At 46.6% G+C, this 21,512-nt stretch overlaps 1 long non-coding RNA gene across 3 annotated transcripts; it reads right to left on the reverse strand.

Annotated features, from left to right (window-relative positions):
* Nucleotides 1-5,508: 5,508 nt before the first annotated feature.
* LOC129483502 (uncharacterized) lies at nucleotides 5,509-20,628 on the reverse strand. Of its 3 annotated transcripts, none has more exons than XR_010120906.1 (7): nucleotides 13,167-20,628; nucleotides 12,508-12,689; nucleotides 9,789-9,869; nucleotides 8,837-9,018; nucleotides 7,622-7,735; nucleotides 7,004-7,088; nucleotides 5,509-6,432 (listed from the first exon to the last, which is right to left on the reverse strand). It is a non-coding gene; the product is annotated as an uncharacterized lncRNA (long non-coding RNA). The 3 variants fall into 3 exon arrangements; XR_010120905.1 differs by having other exon boundaries at nucleotides 8,837-9,036; XR_008658068.2 differs by lacking the exon at nucleotides 7,004-7,088 and having other exon boundaries at nucleotides 8,837-9,036; nucleotides 9,715-9,869; nucleotides 12,508-20,628.
* Nucleotides 20,629-21,512: the final 884 nt, after the last annotated feature.

Here is a 21,512-nt window from a genome sequence, read left to right on the forward strand (position 1 = left end):
TCCTCTACATCTTCTCCCTTTTCCCCTCATCTCATCCTCATCCCATCTTGATATTTTGCAACCAGAGAACTGAATGGTAAGTTTGATTGGCACAGAAGCACTCTATTTGTAAAAGAAGGAGGGGAGGCGAAGACACTGGATGGTGGTGGATGGCAGAATATAGAAGCCTAATATCAATTTTTTTAGTAGGATAAGTTACATTACAAGATAGGATTCAGTTCCAGGGTGTGCGAACTGCCCTATAAGAAGAAATTATTTTCATCTTGACCCAGTCCATTAGGACACAGAGCCCCAGATGAGGAGTCAAGAAGCCGAGGTCCCAGCCCTAGCTCTGTCAATATGTTAATTCTTGACAAGTCTCTTCATTTATGGAGGGCATTTTGTTCAATGACTAATAAGGGTCATTAGATATTAAGGTCATCTGAAACTTGATAGAGCTGTAGCTCGAAGATAGCTACCACTTGGTACTATCAATGTACTGTTGGTATAGATGTGAAGACTGTTATTGGCCTCCCCTGACAAAGAGTCTCTGCTTGGCCAAACTTTAATCAGGCTTCGAACCTTCTCCTAGGTCCGTCTGTGTACTCCCAGGTCTAGTTTTAGCAAATAATCTCCCATTCTTGATACCTGATCACCCTCCACTTCTGATAAGGTTCTTCGTCCTCCACTATGCTGTAACCAAAACGCAGGTCAGTTGCTTGCCACATGCAGAATCCAATGAACAAGAGTAAGGCTTGGTACAAAAATAGTGAATTTATTCCGAAGCGAGCTTGGGGAAGGGGCACAAAACTCCTTGCCTTTAAATGTGCTGCTTCACCTCTGGAGCAGAAAACAGACACTTTTACAAGGTAAGGGGGAAAGTGAGCAAGGGCAGGGGTTCCTCCTGCAAGCTTGGTGCCTTATCTACCAGACCGTTGAGTCATACCTTCCCGGGCAGAAATAAGTTGGAAAAGGGGTCAAGCTGGCATGCTTTTGATATGCCCTTCCGGTGGATCAAAGTCTCCAGGCAATTCCCAGAGGGTGGACGTTCCAGGCCACCTGCTGGAGGTGACAGTTCCCTGGAGGGTACGCTTTGGCCTGCAACTGCACTGTCAGCTCTGGAGGAGAGATCTATCTTGGAGCATGCAGTTAGAAGAACTTGCCCTGCAGGGAATGTCTGGTGAGGGGGAGGGGAAAGGTTATATTTGCATTCCTAAAGGGCTAGATAGGAAACAGGGAACTGATGGAAAAGAGAGAGAAGAGAAAATAATAAAAAACAATAATAACTCATTCTCTTTTTCCTAGAAAAAAAATGGGAGCCCTTAGTTCAAATGTCCCTGGTGATGTATGTTCACCCTGGCCTATCTTCAGCAGAGTCCTTGAGGTCAGTTTAGCCAGAATGCCCCGTACCCTGATGTTCCTTTTAGTAATTTTCCATCCACTGACCTCCCACCCTGTTCCTTGACTATATATTTCCAGTTGTCCGTGCTATATTCAGAGTTGAGCCCAATCTCTCTCCCCAACAGCCAGACGCCTTTGCAGTGGTCCCCATACCTTTCACAGTGGTCTTTAATAAAGTCATCCTTATCTTGCTTTAACACATATCCTTGATTAATTTTTTTTTCCTTAACATCCCTTAGATTCTTACTCCAAGAAACCTCCCTATTAACATGGAACGAGTCCATGGTCTGTGCAAAATTTAGTTCTTAGATGTGCATAATGTTTATTTTATTATTTTTTTATTATACTTTAAGTTCTAGGGTACATGTGCACAATGTGAGGTTTGTTACATATGTGTACATGTGCCACGTTGGTGTGCTGCACACATTAACTCGTCATTTACATTAGGCATATCTCCTAATGCTATCCCTCCCCCCTCCCCTTACCCCACAACAAGCCCCAGTGTGTGATGTTTCCCTTCCTGTGTCTAAGTGTTCTCATTGTTCAATTCCCACTTGTAAGTGAGAACATGCGGTGTTTGGTTATTTGTCCTTGTGATAGTTTGCCGAGAATGATGGTTTCCAGCTTAATCCATGTCCTTACAAAGGACATGAACTCATTATTTTTTATGGCTGCATAGTATTCCATGGTGTATATGTGCCACATTTTCTTAATCTATTCTATTATTATTGGACATTTGGGTTGGTTCCAAGTCTTTGCTATTGTGAGTAGTGCCGCAATAAACATATGTGTGCACGTGTCTTTATAGCAGCATGATTTATAGTCCTTTGGGTATATACCCAGTAATGGGATGGCTGGGTCAAATGGTATTTCTCGTTCTAGATCCTTGAGGAATCGCCACACTGACTTCCACAATGGTTGAACTAGTTTACAGTCCCACCAACAGTGTAAAAGTGTTCCTATTTCTCCACATCCTCTCCAGCACCTGTTGTTTCCTGACTTTGTAATGATTGCCATTCTAACTGGTGTGAGATGATATCTCATAGTTGTTTTGATTTGCATTTCTCTGATGGCCAGTGATGATGAGCATTTTTTCGTGTGTCTGTTGGCTGCATAAATGTCTTCTTTTGAGAAGTGTCTGTTTATATCTTTTGCCCACTTTTTGATGGGAGTTGTTTGTTTTTTTCTTGTAAATTTGTTTGAGTTCTTTGTAGATTCTGGATATTAGCCCATTGTCAGATGAGTAGATTGCAAAAATTTTCTCCCATTCTGTAGATTTCCTGTTCACTCTGATGGTAGTTTCTTTTGCTGTGCAGAAGCTCTTTAGTTTAATGAGATCCCATTTGTCAATTTTGGCTTTTGTTGCCATTGCTTTTGGTGTTTTAAAATGTGTAACATTTCATTGGTTTTTAAGAAGAGGTTTTAGACTTACACTTGGCCACAATGCTTCAGATGTTCTGGGAGTTCACGTCAAGCCCAAGAATGAGGTTGCCACACGAAGACTTGATTCAGGGAGATTAGCAACCTGCCCCATTTTCACCTTTTTTTTTTCGGCTTTTTTGCACAAAATCCTTTCACTCCTACCCTCTGACCAGACTAGCTTTTTTACTTTCCCTAGAGCAGTGGATGTGGCTAAAGGCTTTACTTTGTAAGCATTTACATGGTCCTTACAATGAAAATCAAGTCTGGTCTTTGTGTCTGGACCCCCAAGACCCAGCTCAGTGCCTAGAAGGCAGCAAACCCCCAATATTTGTGTGTCGAATGCATGAGAGGTCAACAGTGGGGTCAAGTATGCATTCATGTCAATAATGAAGACCTGATTAGCAGATCAAATAAATACTTCAATAATCATCAGAAAAAAAGAATAACAATCCTGGATTCATCACATTATAATATTAAATTTTTATGAGTAAAAAATAGGCACCGTAGAAAACAGGAAAATACAAAACAATAAAAAACATCCATAATTTCACCATCTAGTGAACATTTCCATGTTTATATTTTATATATAATTCTTTTCAAAATAGAGATTTTCCTACATTTTTATTTAACATTGCATTGCTAAATTATTAAATATTTTTCAAGAAGGGTTTGTAATGACTGTGTTATTATTCTACCAAAGTATATTTATTAGAGCTGAATGCACCTCCTATCCTGATTCTATACATGAAAAACACACTAAAAAAATGATGTGAACCTCCCAGCATCCCTCCCACAGCCAGAAAGAGGACAAAGGTAGATTCTAAGCTCAGATGTTCTGAGAATCCAGAACTGCCTCCCTCGCGAGTGTGTCTCTAACTTTATAATGGCTGTTGTACATGGCTGGTTTAAGTCACTCTTCCCTAATTTTATTCAGACACCTTTGTATGCCCTACCCCCACTAAAATACAAGATTCTTGAAACCAGTGTCTTTTATTTCTCAGTGCTCTATTCCCTCCTCTTCCCACCACATATCCCTGTCCAGCATCTAACAGAACAGCTGAAGCTTTCACACTGGGCGACCTTAAATCCTGTTTGGGAGGGTTTGAATTTCAAAAGCCCCATTAAAGCTCCCCATTTCCTTTGTAACAAACATTTTGCCCAAAGAGTACTCAGAGACCGAGGACAAAATGCAAACACTTGCTTCTTTAGAAAGATGTTCCTCCATGTTTACGGAGAATTGCAAGAAAAAGAGAAAGGGAGGGTAGGAAAGGAGCAAATCAAATCATCTTTTCTTCTGATTCCTGGCTCCAAGAGGACTGGTCAGGTGCAGGAGCTCTTGGGGACATGTGGTCAGCTGAGTGGACAGTGGAATATGTATGGGGGAGGGTGGGGAGGAGCGGTCTCCACAGAATTTTTAGCAGGAAGAGGGCAATGAAGGCCACTGGGAGGTGGTTTTTATCTCTCAATTAGATGTACTCTGATTTATGAGGTGATAGCCAGGAGCCCAAACTGTCAGTTGTTGGAAGCTCACAGGAGACAGGGGATGGGGGCCTGCCCCCTACTTCTGTCTCTGGAACCTTCCCACCCAGTACTCTGGGCCTTCTTTTCTCTGAGGAGTAGTCCAGCCTGCTATGTTATATACTTAAATGTCTACCACCACCCTTCCTTGTCATTATCTTAAACAGTTCATAGAGATGAATGTCTACAATATTAGTTAAGAATTTTGGTATTTTTGCTAAATATAAACAACTTTGGTTTATAATATTCACACAATCAACCTACACTGATGAACAATACCTACAAAGCACTCCTATATCAGAGGTGGAGTTGTTACATAGTAGTACAGGATAGAGAAATGAAGGGCCTTCTGTCCATTGAGAATTCCCCCCAAACTCTCTCTGGGACACTGCCTAGCATAGGCTCTCCCCAGCGAAAGTCTCATTCCATTCAGACGTGACCTGGAACATATCATTTCCCTTTGCGCTGCTTTATCAGGCAGAGGCAGCCACAAAGAACTGGGCAAATATTAATGCTAAACTGTGAAGTGACTAATTTTTCCCTTCCCTTGACTGCTAAGCAAATGAACAAACCTTACTCCTGTGTTTAAAAAATATATAAAAGTTTGCCTTAAAATAAGCAACTCACCACCCTCCACCCCCCGCCCAAAAGCACTCAACCAGTGCATGGAAAAGTGTGTGGAATGTGCTCACATCCTGCGTAATTTAGAGGGAATTTTCTCTGAGTATTCTGTCCACAGGATGTAGCCTTGCCTGGCCTTGGGTTGATTAACTAAAAGGCCAGATGGAGACACAGTCCCCAAATAGCACTGCATAACCTTCAGCAGTTCTTTAATTTTCTTGACTGTTGAGGCATGGCAAAATAAGAACTTACCTGGGGATCAAAAACAGCTGAAGAGCAATTATAAAGGAGAAAAATCATCATACTGGAGACATAGAGACTGCTCCCAGGCAAACTGCTTTCAAGAAACCCATCCTATTCTGGGTTTGAACAGCTCAGCCAATATTTGCTTCTGCCATAGTATCTCAGTCATATATTACCCCTTGCAGGTCCTCAGTTTCCCTCTCTGTGAAGAAGATGTGTGTGCCCCATTTCTCCTTTTTTCCCATTTATTTTTGGAAGCTCTTAGTGGAACATGTATTCAGAGATTGCTCAGTGGGCTTCCATGTCTCCCATCAAGACAGGAGAATTATTTATTCCCAGTGGCTTTTATTTGCCAATGTGGCACTTTCAGAGACTTACAGAAGAGACAGGCAAACAACACAAACAGAGAGAAACCCAAACGGAAACATGCATGTATATTTGAAAACAAGTATTCAGACATGTGCACATGGCCCTCTCCCACTCCCCATGCACATACATAGAATCACACAACTCTATGAATACACATGCAGGCAGTTGTGAATAGACAAAAATATATGCAGGGCTAACTGTTTACACAGACACACCTGAAATCAAACAGACCCACACCCACTCTAGAATATTCTCCATCACAATTTCCCACTATAAGATTAGAGATCAAGCCAACCTTGACCTCTTTCCTACTCCCAGCCCTCTTCTTCACCAAGGTTATGACTGCAGTCATGGGATCCAAGGATCCAAACACACACGTTTATTGAGATGTTTATTGAAATTCCAGGTGTGGGGAACATCAAGAATAAGAGAGTCCCTCCCGTGAGGGGCTTAGGTCTAGTAGAGGAAAGAGATGCACACAAAGCTACAAAGTCACATGAGAAGTGCTCTAACTGAAGTGAGAACAGGAAGTTGGACTTATTTGTTTGATCCTGAGATCTGGACAGAAGGCAATCCTCCTCCTTCCTTCAGAGGATACAATGGAGACCCAGAGGAATCTGCTCAGCACCAGTAAGCTGGAAGCCATGCTGCCTTCCACTCAATTCTTTGTGGGGATGCTGTGCTGGTTTCAGTCCCTGTGTCCTGCCCCTAGTTCAGCCTCTCTTGTTTGCCTCTCAGGTGTGTCTGGTGGTAGAAGTTGAGGAAGAGAACGAGGAGGCTGAGGGCTTACAGGAGCACAGATGTGTTGAACCCAACAGGGAAGGGGCACTTGGTGAGGAGACTGTAGGAAGATGGGGCAGCAGTGGCCACAAACTGACCCTGGGCAAAAGAAAGCGTGAGAAGAAAGAGAGGGGAGAGTAGTCAGTTTTTTCCACCCCATGATCCCAAGAATCTTCTTGACCCTTCTCCTGGTCCTGGCTTCCCCAATTCCCCCATCCAGCCATGTCATGGTGGCCCTGATGATAAACTCAGTCTATCCAGAGCCCCATATGGGACACTTTAGGCTGTCATCACCATCTGGGGGGGCAGTGGTGCTCCCAAAACTGCAAGATATCCAGGCACCTGGAGGGTGCAATCAGATATCACAGACTCACAGGATATTAATGCTTAGAGGTCATCTGGCCAAGGCCCTCATTTTATAGATAATGACTTTGAGACCTGAGCATGGAAGCCACTTGCTCAAAGTCCCACACTGTGCCAGTGAGTTAGGGTTGGTTCCAGGATCTGATGAGGTGGCTACCGAGGCCCTTGCAAGTTAGGAAGCTAAGGAAGATCTAAGGATGAGAGGGCTTATTTATGGGCAGATGCCAAGTCACTGGTATAGACTGACAAGCCAAGAATAGAACCAAGGGTTCAGCCAAGGCCCCTGGAGCCAATGGGATCTCCTTACCAGCTGTAGGTTGGTAAGATATCGTTTCCACCAGAAGTAGGGCCACATAGGAGGCAACAACCTGGCCAGTCCATAATACAGATACCTGAAGACATAGACCAAAGAATTAAGCATCCCTAAGAAGAAGGCTGCAGAGTGGGATGTGGGGAGATAAAGGAAAGTAAGTGGAGCTGGGCTTAGCTGTGGTGTGGGAGTTCTCTTTGATGTTTCAATCCTCCAAGCTGCAGAGAGCACCTCTGCAATCTCTACAGAGAATCCCTGGAAAGACCTTATCCTGCAGAGGTCTGGCATGAGCCATCTGAGATCGTGATGATGGAGTGCTGGAGTCATTGAGATGCTAAATGAGAAAGTTTCCACTACCTTTGTGTTCTCTAGGCTGATGGCAATGAGCATCTCCCAGCAGCCACCTCTGCATCCCAGAGAGGGGTAGCCCGAGAGCTCTGAGGAGCCGCAGGGACAAATGGGGGAAGAGGCCTGGTCTCATGGCCTCAGGGAAGGGAAGAGTTAGAGACCAGCCATGATATTCCAGGGATGCAGGTCTCCTGAGCTAGGACTCAGCCCAGCAGACCTGCCTTACAAGGGCCTGGAGCAGGACCTTCCACGGCGCGCATCACTTACCTGGCTGTCTGCTACGTATTTGACTCCAGCCCACCCATCACAGGGCATGGTGCCATGGTGGTAGAGATGCAGGAAGGTGGGCTGCTCTGGCTTCATTCATAAAGTAAAGAACACCTGGAGAGGGGGAAGAGACGGCATCAACTCTGGAGGTCTCCTGTCTCCAGACTTCTCCCGGGGCCTCAACTACCCGTTAGAGTGGGAGAGGGTAATTCTACCTGTTTTACTCAAGGAGAGATTAAAACTAAAGGGAAATAACAATAGTCAAACACCAATTTATGACCCACTGTGTGCTTTAATTGAGGCTTTTGAAATTCAAACCCTCGCAGGATCTAAGGTCTCATAGTGTGAAAGCTTCAGGTGGTCTTCTAGATGCCGGGCAGGGATGTGTGGTGGGAAGAGGAGGGAAGAGAACACTGTTCTACATTATGTGTATAAAATAATCACTTAAATACCACATAATTGTTTGCAGTTTGTACTTCTACTACTTCTATTTTTCAGAAAACAAAAACAAACAAACAAACAAAAACAGGAAGCACAGAAAGGTTAAGTAACTTGCCCAAAGGCACACAACTAATAGGTGGCCAAACTGGGATCAGAACAGTCTGGCTTCAGAGACTGGGTTCTTTCCAATGTCCGATCCTTCCCCCCAGGGCACCGGGGTAAGAATTCAGGTGTTGAACAGTCAGCCCAAGATCCGGACACCCACACAACACATTCCCATGTGGTCTCTGCTCAGACAATTTTGGCAAGAGACCGAGAGGAAAGAGCCCCCTGTTTTCATCATCAACCACACCAACATTATGCTCTTGCCCCACCCTGCTTAATCCCACAAGCCCCCTGGCCTCACCAGCAAGGTTTCTTCTCATTAACATGGAAGGATGGCTTTTGCTGTCTGATGACCCTTGCTATATCATGTCAGTTTTAAAATTTAATTTTCCATTTTAATTTTACCTGGAACCTGGATACTAATGGGGCAAATGCCTACTCCTACTTCTGTGGATAGAAAGCAGGGACCAGGGGAGCCGGCAGGAGGGAATGCTACCTCAGTGGCTGAGCATCCTCCCTCAGCCAGGTACTGGACCAAGGCTTTACTCTGAAATTAGTCTCTGGCATGGCTGCCTGGGCAAACCTAGAGAGCATTCTTGCTGGCAGAGTCAGACACCACCCCAGATTTGGCTGGCGGATGTACAGGAGCCCATGGGTCCGGGGTCTTACCTGACAAGCAATTCAACATCCTTTGGAAAGAGGCACCAGCAGCACATGCTCGCCATCTGCTGGGCAGGAAGGGGAAGTTCCATCAGACTGCAGTCCGGCTGGTGCCACGGCTTGTCCCACCTGGGCTGGGTTCAGCCTCAAATCCTCACTGTTCTACGCACCGCTGATTCCACAGTGCCTACCTGTCTCCAGAAAGATGCCTGTTAGCACAGGAAAGAAGGGGAGAAGCTACTGGAGTGACCACAGAAGGACTCTCCAAATGCGCCCCAGCCCAGAACCTTGGAATCTAATGAGCATGTGGGCATCTTGTTCGTTGAAAAGAAGATTCTTAATGAGTGTGCGCCCGTGGTGGAGCACAGATTCTGCATTTCCAACAAGCCCCCAGATGATGCTGATGCTGCCAGCCCAAGGATCATACTTTGAGTCACAGGACATGAGCCCATCACCAACATCCAGTGACTCAACATCCATATCAGCTGGTGACAAGCCTCAGCTACCTGGAGACAGGCTTCAGCTAGAGTCTTTTGTTATAAGGAAGCCTTTTGTTCTGCTTCCAGTTGCAACAGAGAACAGCTAACAGTGGTGAAATCACTACCGCTCAGCTACCGCTCAGTGTGTGCTGGCCCCTGTGCTAAATAAACACTTTCATATATTATCGATCATATATTATCTGATTCCATCTTCTTTAAATCATTTCACTTTATAAAACAGGTATTATTATCTCAATTTTATAGATAAGAAAATTGAGTCCCAGAAGAGTTACGTGTGCCACCCAGAGTCACACAGCGAGTGACTGACAGGGCTGAGATTCAAATTGAGGTTATCTGACTCCAAAACCAGCCAGTCCCCTGCCTCTCATCAAAAGGCTCAGGTGATACCTCCTTGACCTCCGATTGTTATGAAGCTGTTTCTCCTAACCCTCTCCAGGCTTGCTTCCTGCTCCCTGCCATACCCTCATTCCATGCTTGCTCCATCTGTAGTCCACTGGCTGGCAGAAGTAACTGCAGTTAGCCAGCAGCGGGGTGGCCTCGACCTGAGAGGAAAAGGAAAGAGGAAAAGACCAAGTCATAAAGCCTGCTGCCACCATGGTGAGCCCCGACTGGCTCGGGCTCCTGAACACCACCACCCCAATGCAATCTCTGCTGACACTTGGTGAACAACTGCTAAAAAGAAACTCCACGGGGTGGCGAGATCAGAGGCGGCAACTTGCATACATCTCGCTGGTCTCTGATTTTTTAATGTGGGCAAATATAGGCTACAACCCCACTTAAGGTGCCTACTATGGGTGAAAGCCTGAGATAGGTGCTGGAGGCACCAAGGCGGTCCATACGCCAGCCCTGCCCCAAGGAGCTCAAAGCCTGGCTGATGATGTAGAAAAAAATCCTAACCTTACAGGTTGGTGCTAGAGGAAGTGTAGAAAATAGCAGGTATTCCAGGAGTCGGATCAAAGAATGAGGAGGCTTTGGGCAGACAGAGGGGAGGGAGTGGGAGTTTCATGCCGCGACAAGAGTATGTGGTACCTGGACCTGAGGGGCTAACTAGGAGATTAGCAGGACTGGCGTGGAAGCTCTGACCGAAGGAGAAGCAGGCCATAGAGGTGGAGAGACAGAATAGAGAATAAAGGGTCTTGAAGGCTGGTGTAAGGAGCTTGAATTTTATCATTTATTGATTTATTTGACAATAATGTGTTGAAAGGTACTAAGCACTTCTCCATGCTGGGCACTGTTCTGAGCACTGGATCCCATTGATAAAACCAAACAGATACAAACCTCTACCTTGGGGGACTTGGCATTCTGGCCATATATGCAAAAGGACCTACTGAGGTTTCTGAGCAGGAAGCTGACCGTGGGCGTGGCAGAGTTTTCAAGGGATTGGGGTGGCAGGAGAATCCCTGGTTGCCATAATTAAATGACAAATTATCTAGGGCAGGCCTCACGTCTCATGAGTTATTGGTAGCTGTCATGTGCTACCAGACAGTATGCTGGGTCTGTCTTTAAACAGATAAATAAGACAGAGGCCCTGCCTTTGAAGCACTTGCCATTTGGGAGGGGAGAAAGACACGTATGAAAGTGGTGACACAGTTGGAGAAAGGAAACAGTCAGTGGGGAGTCAGTATATCCTTAATAGGCTCCTAAGGTCAGGGAGGTGTCTGCAGGGTTTGTCAATCCCTATGGATTGTAAATACCATGGTGGAGGGACTTCAAGTTACTTCACACAAAGTCACTGAACATGAAGTTGTGGGGAGACCCACACCTGGTGCTCACCCGTGGGTGGAGTGGCTCCAGCCCACCTCAGAGAGTCCAGGACTGTACCCAGAGCTGGGAATGGCTAAGCAAGGAAACAAATAACCTGGCCGTAGAGGAGTCAGGGAAGGCTTCCTGTGAGGCGACAGCTGACCTGAATCTAAAGGATGTGCAGGAATTTGTCAGGAGACTGGGGGACAAGAGCAATTCTGGCAGAAAATCGGTGATGTGCCCAGGCCTGAGGACTTGCCCAGCATGGCTGTGTGGGCTGGCGAGCAGGCCTGTGCTGGCTCAGCGTGGTGTGCAAGGCTGCCGAGAGCATGTAGAGGGACACGAGGCGGACAGGAAGACGGGGCCAGAGAGGACTCCAGAGGGCTTCATGTGTCCGTGAAGGGCAGCCTCAGCCTCTGCGGGATAGAAGCATCAGAGGCTCCTAGCAGGCAGTGGCACCATCCTCCCTGTGCTTGGGGTGGACGATTGTGTCAGTAGGGTGGAGGATGCACTGTAGCTGGGCAATGAGAAAGGAAGAGACGAAGAGGAGTTGGAAGAGGTGGGGCTGTCCGGACCTGCTTCTTCTGTCTCCTCCCTGCTAGCTCACCAACAGGCAGAAGAGATGGAGGAGGAGGCTGCAAGCTGCTCAGTCAGGGTGCCGGGTTTGCACGCTGCCTCTGTGCCTTGCCACCTGCTAAGTTACTTAACCCCTCTGTGCCTCAAACAGTGCTATTATGAGGATTAGATGAGCCGATCCTCATAAAGTGCCGACACCAATTCCTCGCCTGTAATCAACATGGGAACACATCTGTGATGATCATTACCACCCGTGAAAAGCTTTTCCTGACACCCTCACCCCTGGACCAGAGACCGGGCTGCTGCCCAACCTGCCTGCCCCTGCTGCGTGATGCATCCTCTCCGTTGCCCACTCAACACACACTGCATTGCAACTGCCTGTGCCCACACCTGTCTCCCCCCTAGACCGTGAGCCTCTGGAGGGCGGGGGGCCTTATCCCACAGGGATTCTGCAGGCCAAAGCACAGCCTGGCATGAAGCATGTATTTGATATACACCTGCTGCATGACTGCTTGCAAGGTCTGGAAGGAATACCAGATTTGGGGATCAGAAAACCAGGCAGAGATGAACAGAGCCCAGGTAGAAACAGGAGACTGGGGTCCACATGAGGTGGGAGGGATAAGGAATTCCACTCTGGCTTGCCACTGACCTACACTCTGTCATGTAAGGTAACGAAGAGTGGAAGTTTGTAACAGGGATTGGGCAGCCAAAGACTTCACAGAATCCCAGCTCCTGTGTGTGACCCCTTCAAGAAGCCTTTTCAATTTTCTATGCAGGAATATCATGGTCCCATCTATCCCTTGGTCACCCCTCCAAGAAATATCCTAGAACTCTCCAGGAACCCCAGCCCACCAGCCTTACCTCCGAGAGGCACCCTAGAAGAACCACCAGGCCCAGGTTGCAGGCAGTGAGGGCTGTGCCAGCCCCAGAGGCTCCTGTTGGGACACGAAGCAAGGCCTGATGCCACCAGGAGAAGACAGAAGACAAGGAGGAGGGTGGCAGGGAGTGGCAATGTGCCAGGAGCCAAGAATCCGACCTCAAGCCTAGATAAGCAGAGGAGAAGTGACCACCGGGCCAGCCACACCGCCCATTCACTCCCAGTCCCTCCCCACAGGAACTCCCAAGGCCTTGTTCATCCAGCCCTTGTTCCCAAAAACCCTGACACAGAGGCTGGCTGAGGAAACAAATGAAAGCTCCCACTGGATGGCACTGTCTCCTCCCTCTGCTTTCTAAGGCCCAGGTGTATTTATTCCAGAGCTTTTCCAGGGCACTGGCCTTTGTGAGCACCTATAAGTAGAAGCAGGATTTGGGTCTTGTTCAAACCACCACCCCGTCTACTTCCCCTTCCCCTCCTCAGTAACACAGCTGCCTGAGAGTCCACAGACTGAAGTTCCTCAGTCTCTCCCATAGGACCCCCAGCTATGGGGTTGCCCCAGCACTCCTGCCTTTAGACCTGACCACCACCTTCCATGCACTTTGGGGAGCCTCCATTGGCCATCACTTCGTGCCAATCCTCATACCTTTTGCTGCTCTACTTGGGATTTCCAGCTTCTGGCAGTGGCCTCCAGATTGCAGGGTACAAGAGACATGGATGTGGCTACTATGCAGCAGGAGGGAGACAGGGGGCAGAGAGACACGAATGCTTCCCCTTTCCCTCCTCTCTCGCTGCACAGTGCCTGCCCCTCCTAAGCATCCCTGGCTCCTCCCACTTCTCATGGGGCTCAGCCACGCCCAGTCCTCCATAGCTTGACTTACACCTCTGGCTTCTCCCAGGCTCCTCTGGGCAGTGAAGAAAGCGGCTCTGGCTGCTCCGGTGTTGCCAGCTGGTGGTGGGTTTGAGCGAAGGGTCCTCTGGGCTCCAGGGTGTAGGACGTGACTCATGGGTGACCCCACCCTCCCAGAAGCTCTCTACTCCTGTGCTCTGATCTGTTGTTGACCCCAGCCCCAGCCCCTACACACACACGCACGCACACACACAGGCACTCACACGTACACATGCACATATGCACACACACACAATTATTGAGAACAGGGAGCTGAGGCCGCCGTCCAGGCCCTGGCTGGGCTCCCTGCCATTCTAATGGCCCAAGGGAGAAAGAGAACAAGAGGCAGTGGGGGTGGGAGGAGAGCACTCCGAGGGCAAAGGACAATGGTAGCAGCTCCGGAGAGGGGTGGGGAGAAACTTCAAGATGGGCAGCACCCACATCCTCAGAGCATCCCTGTGGCCTGTGGCCCACACTCTTCCCTCAGAGCAAGGACCACCCTACCAGAGACTTGGATGGGCATGTAGAGCACACGTGCCTCTCCTGCCTCCACCAGGCTAGGCCAGTCCTCTTGCCACAGATTTCAATCTTATTCTTCCATCCCTCTTTCCCACTGTTAAAGAGTAAGCGTTTATCTTTCTTAATCTGCTAAGTCCGCACCCCTCCTCTAGCTCCCTCTCAACAATAGGCCAAGGAGTATGGGGGACTGGGAAACCCAGGTCCAGGCAACCCTCTTTCCCACACCTGCCTCTATCCACCTGTGCCTGATAGGAGGCAATTAAAATGGCCATTCGTCCAAATAACCTCTCTTAGGCACATCCTTTCCCTCTTTATGAGATACAGGAAAAAAAACAACTTTAGAAGCCAGATCCCTGAAGGAAGGGCCCTGGCAGCCCACACACTGGGTCTTACTACACAGTGACTCAAGGGCAGGTCCTAGAACCAGCTTCTTTACAATAGAGTGCCTCAGTTTCTCCTTCTGACAAGATGGCACACTGTGGTCTTGTCTGTGTAAGCCCCGGATTGTTCATGCTCACAGACAAGAGGGTTAAGAGATTTGAAGAACTAGAAGAGGTAACGGTAGGCTTAGAAGCCCGGTGGGCCACACACACTGGTTACATGCATGTGCATTTGCACATGCTGCCAAAGGCCCTCTCTCTGCCCTGCCCTGGACTATTGGGAAAGATTCCCAGCTGGTTTCAGTTAGAAGACAAGCCCTCCTACACTGTTGTATGTCATTTTCCATAGAATCAAGTCAAAATTATTCCACTGGGGCTTCAAGGCTGCCCTTACTCTGGCCAGACCACCCCCCTGATATCCCCTCTGATCTTCTGGCAGAAGCAGAGATCAATGTGCTGCTTCTGCCCCCTCCATGAACCCTGTCTGCCTGCCCTCTCTGGCATGCACACATTCATGTCTACTTCTCTGGCCTTTCCACACTTCCTTCTCCACTGACTGTTCAAACCCAGCCGTTGTCCTTGCTGCCCTGAAGCCCCTCCTCGGCCGCAAAGCCTCCCACTCCTTTTTCCCAACTCCCCACAGGACTAGCACTGTCTGCACCCAGAGTGTAGCCTGTAAGTTTGGTCTTCCAGAGTAAATGGGAAACTCCCTGAGGGACACGACCACACACTGCACTTAACAGATTGATGGAAACATCAGGAAAACCCTAGGGTGATGTTTCAGGAAGATGAAAACCATCTAGCTCAAAGCTTTGGCCATCAATCTGCTGGTAACTGTCCCCTGTGTCTTCATAAAACCATCCCCTCCTGTATAGACAGCATCTTACAACTGATAAGGGAAACTCATGGGAAGTCCCCTGTATAGCACCTGAGACGCTGTGGTGCCACGCTCATCCCCCAGAAGCAACTCAGATCAAGAGAATGGGGCTATGAATTTTAGGCCAGTTGCACCATAGCCAAGTGCTCTTTCTCAGAGGCCACCGAGCTCCTGTGACCGCCCCCTATTTCCCTTTGGGCTTACAGATCATATAGATTAGGGAGAAGTTTGTCTACCAACATCCTGCAGCTGTAAAATAAGATGATGACTGCATGCTACCACAGACTCCTTCTGACCCAAGCAAAACAACAAAAGGACTCCAAACCTCATTCCTTTCCCTCCCCAACCCACCACGCTCACAGAACCCTGGCTGCAGCTCAGCCACCTGCTCCCACTGATGGGTGAGCTAAGCCACCGTGAGGCCCTGAGATGAGACAGGCTGGCTCACCTGAGGGCAGAGGGCTGGAAATTGTGTGAGCAAAAACTGACATTGCAAGGAGTAGTGTATTTATGTACCCACAACATAATGACGGCTGACATTTATTCCCAGACCACGTGGCAAACGCCATTCTAAAGGTCTTACTCATGCCAACACATTTTCTCCTCACAATAATCCCACGAGGTAGGTACTATCAGCACCTATTTCTGCAGATGAGAAAACAGGCACAGAGATGTTAAGTAACTTGTCCAGTATCACACAGCAATAAGTAGCAGGGCCAGGATTCAAACCCAGGCAGTTTGGTTTGGAGCCCAGACACTTAAAAAGTGCATTGTAGTGTCTCTTCAGTCCCTTAGTGTATCATGGTTTGTTTTATTGGGATGAAAAGAGCCAAAAAGTGGTCTTGACGAACAAGAAGAGGAAGCCCCAATTTACCCGATTCAAAATAACAACTTCCCCACTGGCTCCCACAAGACTCCCGCGCAAGTGGCAATAAAAACCAACATTCTTTCCTCCCTCCCTTCATTCCTCTATTTCTCCCCTCCCTCCTTCCTTTCTGATATCCATCCTTTCACCTAGATCGGACAAGGGGTTTTCAGACGCTTGGGATTCAGAGCAAAGGTGCCTCATCAGCCTCACCAGTCTCCGCGTGGGGAAAGAGAGGCCCTAAGAAAATGGTCAGCCCTTCCCCCTCTGAAACAGTGACCCACCCTCCCTGTTTTCTCTGTGCTTGTGCAAGATTTTATTGGACTAGAAGAGTATCACTGCTTTTTATAAGTCGTTGAACATGACTGGTATAGACAGTGAAGATGAAGCTGGATAATTTGGGCCACGGTACTTTGGCTTGTACTGGCGGGAGTGCTGCTCTCCCCTGCCATCTTCCGCAAGGGAAGTAGCAGTCATATAGCAGTCGTAATGGGGTCTTCTCCTTCTCCCCTGGAGGGGTGTTAACCAGGGCACTGCCCTCTGCCTCCACAGGTCCTCTCTATCAGGACCCAGGGTGATGTATTTCTCACTGTCAAAATTAGGAAGGGCCACACCTCTCAGGGCCATATGAGTAGGCTTTTGAGTCATAATAGAGAGATTTTCAGGTGCCAGTCTCACCTTTAATTTTATTATATTTTTTACATATTATGTTCCTCTGACATAAATTAGTTTATCCTTCTGTTTCATTACTATTGCAAGTAGCCTGGAAATTTTTACTGAGTGGCATGCAGAGGTTGTCAACATGAATAAATCTGTATGTATGAAAGCAGTTTTCAAGCATCTATCTTTTGCTGTGGATTAAATGGCTTATGCAGAGTCACAACCAGTCAAAGGAGTGAAGCCAGGTCAATGCACAGACTACCCACCCTGTTACACAGCCTCTAATACCTGCCTCTGTGCACACTCAATGCACACTTGGTTCTGCTCATTTCGCAAGAGTCCCTTAACCCCATGTTAGTCTAGTCTCTTTAAGCTGAAACACATTTCTCAGTCACAACTCTGGGCAGCTATTTCCCAAACTGAAGAACTTATTCCCGAATGTCATCGTCCAGAAGACAAGATGAAATGTGTATGTGCAAGTGTGTATGTGTGTGTGTGTGTACACATTCTTGTGTGTGTTAACACAATGTCCTGCAAATTACTTTCTCTGTTTATGTCTCTATTTACCTTGAGCAGTTCTACTTGCTCCAGTCATGCCCATTTGTGTCTACTTCTCTTGCTCGTGTTCTCCCTTCCCTTGAAAAGCAGCAGGAATGAGCACTAGAGGAAGATGGGGCCTAACAGGAAACGAAAGAGCAGTACTGTACAGCCACTCTGGGGAGCAAGGAGGGAGGGGAGCAAAAACCTAGTATTACCAGCAAAAGAAAGATGTTCTCTTTGGCAGAGGAGTTGAGGGAGGGGGAGGAGCTGTGCCATGGTGTGTGATGGGGAGAGGTGTTTTATTAATAGGATACCCCAATATGCTTCAAGTTACCTCATCTGCCAGTCAGCCGAGCTGCTCCCTGGACCCAAGGAAACCTGACGTGATGCATGTCCGCACCGTCCTTCAGGCTGTCCTTCCCCTGTGCTGGGGGGAAGCAGCCCCGGGCTTTGCAGGTCAAAATTGGCAAACAAAGAGCTCAGTCCTGGCCTCATTTCTTATTTTGCCCCTAGATGCTCCCAGCTCTTGATGCATCGTAGGGACCATGCAGGGGACAGGCTGCACCCCTGTGGCCACTGGCAGCCTTCTCCTCTCCAATCAAGCTGGTAAGAGAGCTAATTTTAAGAATCGCTCACAGGTGCCTTGGCCGGCACTCCTGCCAGCCTCATGGATACAATAATGGGTCTTTGTGCAGTGTGGACCATTACTAACAAGGATAACTAAATCATTCATTTCATTAACAACTGGGTTTGGCAGATAATTGTGCAAGAGGCAATTATCAGCGATGTATGTTCCAGGAAGGAGTGTGGTTGGCTGATTTTCAACAGAGCTGCCAGGAGAAATATGAGACAAGGTTGAAACCACCACTGGGCCCTCAACCCCAGGATAGCCACTCTTTAAAGCCTGTGGCCTTACGGCTTTATGGTCAGAACTGGAGACAGGCAGGGGGAGAGAGAGAGAGAGAGAGAGACAGAGAGAGAGAGAGAGAGAGGAGAGAGAGAATGAGAATGAGTCTGCTTCTTGCACAAAGATTCCCTTGGTGACCTTGACTTTTCTCTCCAATTTAATAGAATGAGGCTCCAAATTTCATCATCCTCCATCTCTGCCTCACCGTAGATTTGGTCTTTATGGGCCCACCACAATAATCTTCCTAAAACGCTGATTTTTACTATGTTAGGAGATGGAAAAAAAACTCATTGTTTGTAGCTTTCAAGTTCAGCTCAGACTAGTACCAAGATCCTTCTGAAAGGATGAACAGATGAAGAGGTAAACAAAAGGTACTATATGCATACAATGGACTATTAGTTGTAGAAAAGACTGAAGTACTGATATAAGCTACAACATGAATAAACTGTAAGACATTAAAGGAAAGAAGCCACACGCACAAGACAACATATTGCATGACTCCATTTATATGAAATGTCCAGAATAGGAAAATCTATAGACACAAAAAGATGAGTGGTTGCCAGGGCCCAAAGGGCAGAAGGAAGGGAATTAGCAGTGATTGCCAATGGGTATGAGGTCTTCTTGAGGTGATAAAAAGGTTCTGGAATTAGATAATCTATGCAAGTTCTTTGCCTATTTGCTTAATCAGATCATTTGTTTTCTTGCTATTGAGTCGAGTTGTTTCTTTTGGGGGGTTGTGGGTTTTTTTGTTTGTTTGTTTCTGCTTTTTTTGTTTTTTTGTTTTTGCTGTTTTGTTTTTTGTTTTTGTTTTGTTTTGTTTTGTTTTTTGACAGTCTCACTCTGTCACCCAGGCTGGAGTGCAGTGGCTTGAACTTGGCTCACTGTAGCCTCTGCCTCCCAGGCTCAAGTGATCCTCCCACCTCATCCTTTCAAGTAGCTGGGTCTATAGGCATGCACCACCATGCCCAGCTAATTTTTGTATTTTTTGTAGAGATGGGATTTCACCATGTTGCCCAGGCTGGTCTCAGACACCTGGACTCAAGGAATCCACCCTCCTAAGCCTCCAAAAGTATTGGGTTAACAGGGATGAGCCACTGCACCCAGCCTTAAGTTGAGTTTCTGTTATAGCCTGAATACTAACTTCTTGTCAGATGTATGGTTTGAAGATATTTTCTCCCACTTTATAGGTGCCTCTTTCAATCTGTCAATTATTTATTTGCTATACAGAAGCTTTTTTTTTTTTTTGATGGAGTTTCGATCTTGTCACCCAGGCTGGAGTGCAATGGCGCAATCTCAGCTCACTGCAACCTCTGTTTCCTGGGTTTAAGCGATTCTCCTGCCTCAGCCTCCCAACTAGCTGGGATTACAGGCACCTGCCACCAGGCCCAGCTAATTTTTGTATTTTTAGTAGAGACGGCATTTCACCATGTTGGCCAGGCTGGTCTTGAACTCTTAACCTCAGGTGATCCACCCACCTCGGCCTCCCAAAGTGCTGGGATTACAGGCGTGAGCCGCTGTGCCCAGCCCAGAAGCTTTTTAATTTTACCCAATTCCATTTATTTTTGCTTTTGTTGCCTGTGCTTTTCTGGTCATATCCAAAAAATCATTGCCCAGATGAATGACAAAAAGCTTTTTCTCTATGTTTTCTTCTAGTAGTTTCACATCTTACTTTTATGTTTTTAATGCATTTTGAGTTGATTTTTGTATATGGTGTGAGAAAATGGTTCAATTTTATTCTTCTGCATGTGAATATCCAGTTTTTCCCACACACTTTATTGAAAAGAATATCTTTCCCCCCTTGTATATTCTTGGCAACTTTGTCAAAGAGCAATTGACTGAAAATGAGTGGATTTATTTCTGGGTTCTCTATTCTGTTCCATTGGTCTATATGTCTATTTTCATGCCAGTATTATACTGTCGTGATTACTATTGCTTTGTAGAATATTTTGAAATCAGGTAGTGTGATGTCTCCATCTATTCTGCATAATGCTCTGTGTGTGCATAATTCTGCTGCTGTTGGATGGAATGTTTTGTGCATGCCTGTTAGGTCCATTTGATCTATAGTGTTGTCCAAGTCCACCGTTTCCCACTGACTTTCCATCTGGAAGATCTATTCATTGTTGAAAGTGGAGTATGGAAGTCTCCTACTATTATTGTATTTCTGTCTATTTCTCCCTTTAATTTTTAAAATATTTTCTGTATGTATTTAGGTGCTCTAATGTTGGGTGCATTTATATTTATCATTGTTATATGCTTTTGATGAGTTTATCCCTTTATCATTATATGTAGGATAAAACTTTTTTATTTCTTGTGACAGTTTTTCACTTAAAGTGTAATTTATCTGATTTTAGAATAGCCACCCTGCTCCCTTTTTGGTTACCATTTGCATGGAATATGTTTTTCCATCTCTTCACTTTCAACCTATACGTATCTTCAAAGCTGAAGTGACTCTCTTGTAGGCAGCATATAGTTGGATCTTCCCCCACCACCCCCCCCGCCCCAATACACTTAACCACTCTATTGTTAAATTAAATTAAATTAAAGTTGGTCTGACAATGCCTCTGCACGTTGAGTCGCTCTTTAATTAACTTCAGCCTAACGTAGGATGGAAACTAACTGCAAGCCTAACTTGGGAGTATAATTTTATAACAGATAACTGAGTCTCAGCCAGTCTCTGCAGCTGAGCTCCAGTCAGTTGCAGGAGGCCAACTGATAAGAACATGCTCAAATAAGACAAATGAAGCCATAACCCATCAACTGGGCTCTGCCCCTCCCTTCCGTTTTCTGTCCATAAATGCTACCTGACCATGTTGCAGCCTGGAGTTCTCTGAACCTATTTGGTCTGAGGACTGACTGATTCATGAATTTTTGTTATTTGCTCAATTAAACTCTATTAAATTTAATCTGTTTAATGTTTTTCTGTTAACATTATTAGACTCCAGGATCCTGGATTCATAAGGGCCAGCCTGGCACTAGGGTCCACAGTGAAACTGGCAGTCACTTCGCTCTCTTTCCTCCCTGTAGAAGATATCTCTCTGTGATGCCCTGCAGAGGCTTGGGGGTGTGAGGACACAGGTAATGTGAAGCTGTCCTTCCTACTGCCTTCAATGTGTCTTTTCTAATCAGGTACTGTAATCTATCATCCAGATTCCTGAGTGGAAGGCATTTTCATGCACAGATGGTTGTTTAAATTCATGTTTCAGTGAAGGAGCAAGTGCTGAAAAGTCCTTTTCTGCCATCTTGCCAATGACGTCACCCCCTCATTGCCTGTTTTGATCACTGTCTTGATCTACTTCCTAGAGCCACGCCCACACATAGCAGACACTCCATAAATATTTGTTGAATGAATGAATAA

The sequence above is a fragment of the Symphalangus syndactylus genome, chromosome 5, assembly GCF_028878055.3.
Source record: "Symphalangus syndactylus isolate Jambi chromosome 5, NHGRI_mSymSyn1-v2.1_pri, whole genome shotgun sequence".
NCBI classification, from domain to species: domain Eukaryota; kingdom Metazoa; phylum Chordata; class Mammalia; order Primates; family Hylobatidae; genus Symphalangus; species Symphalangus syndactylus.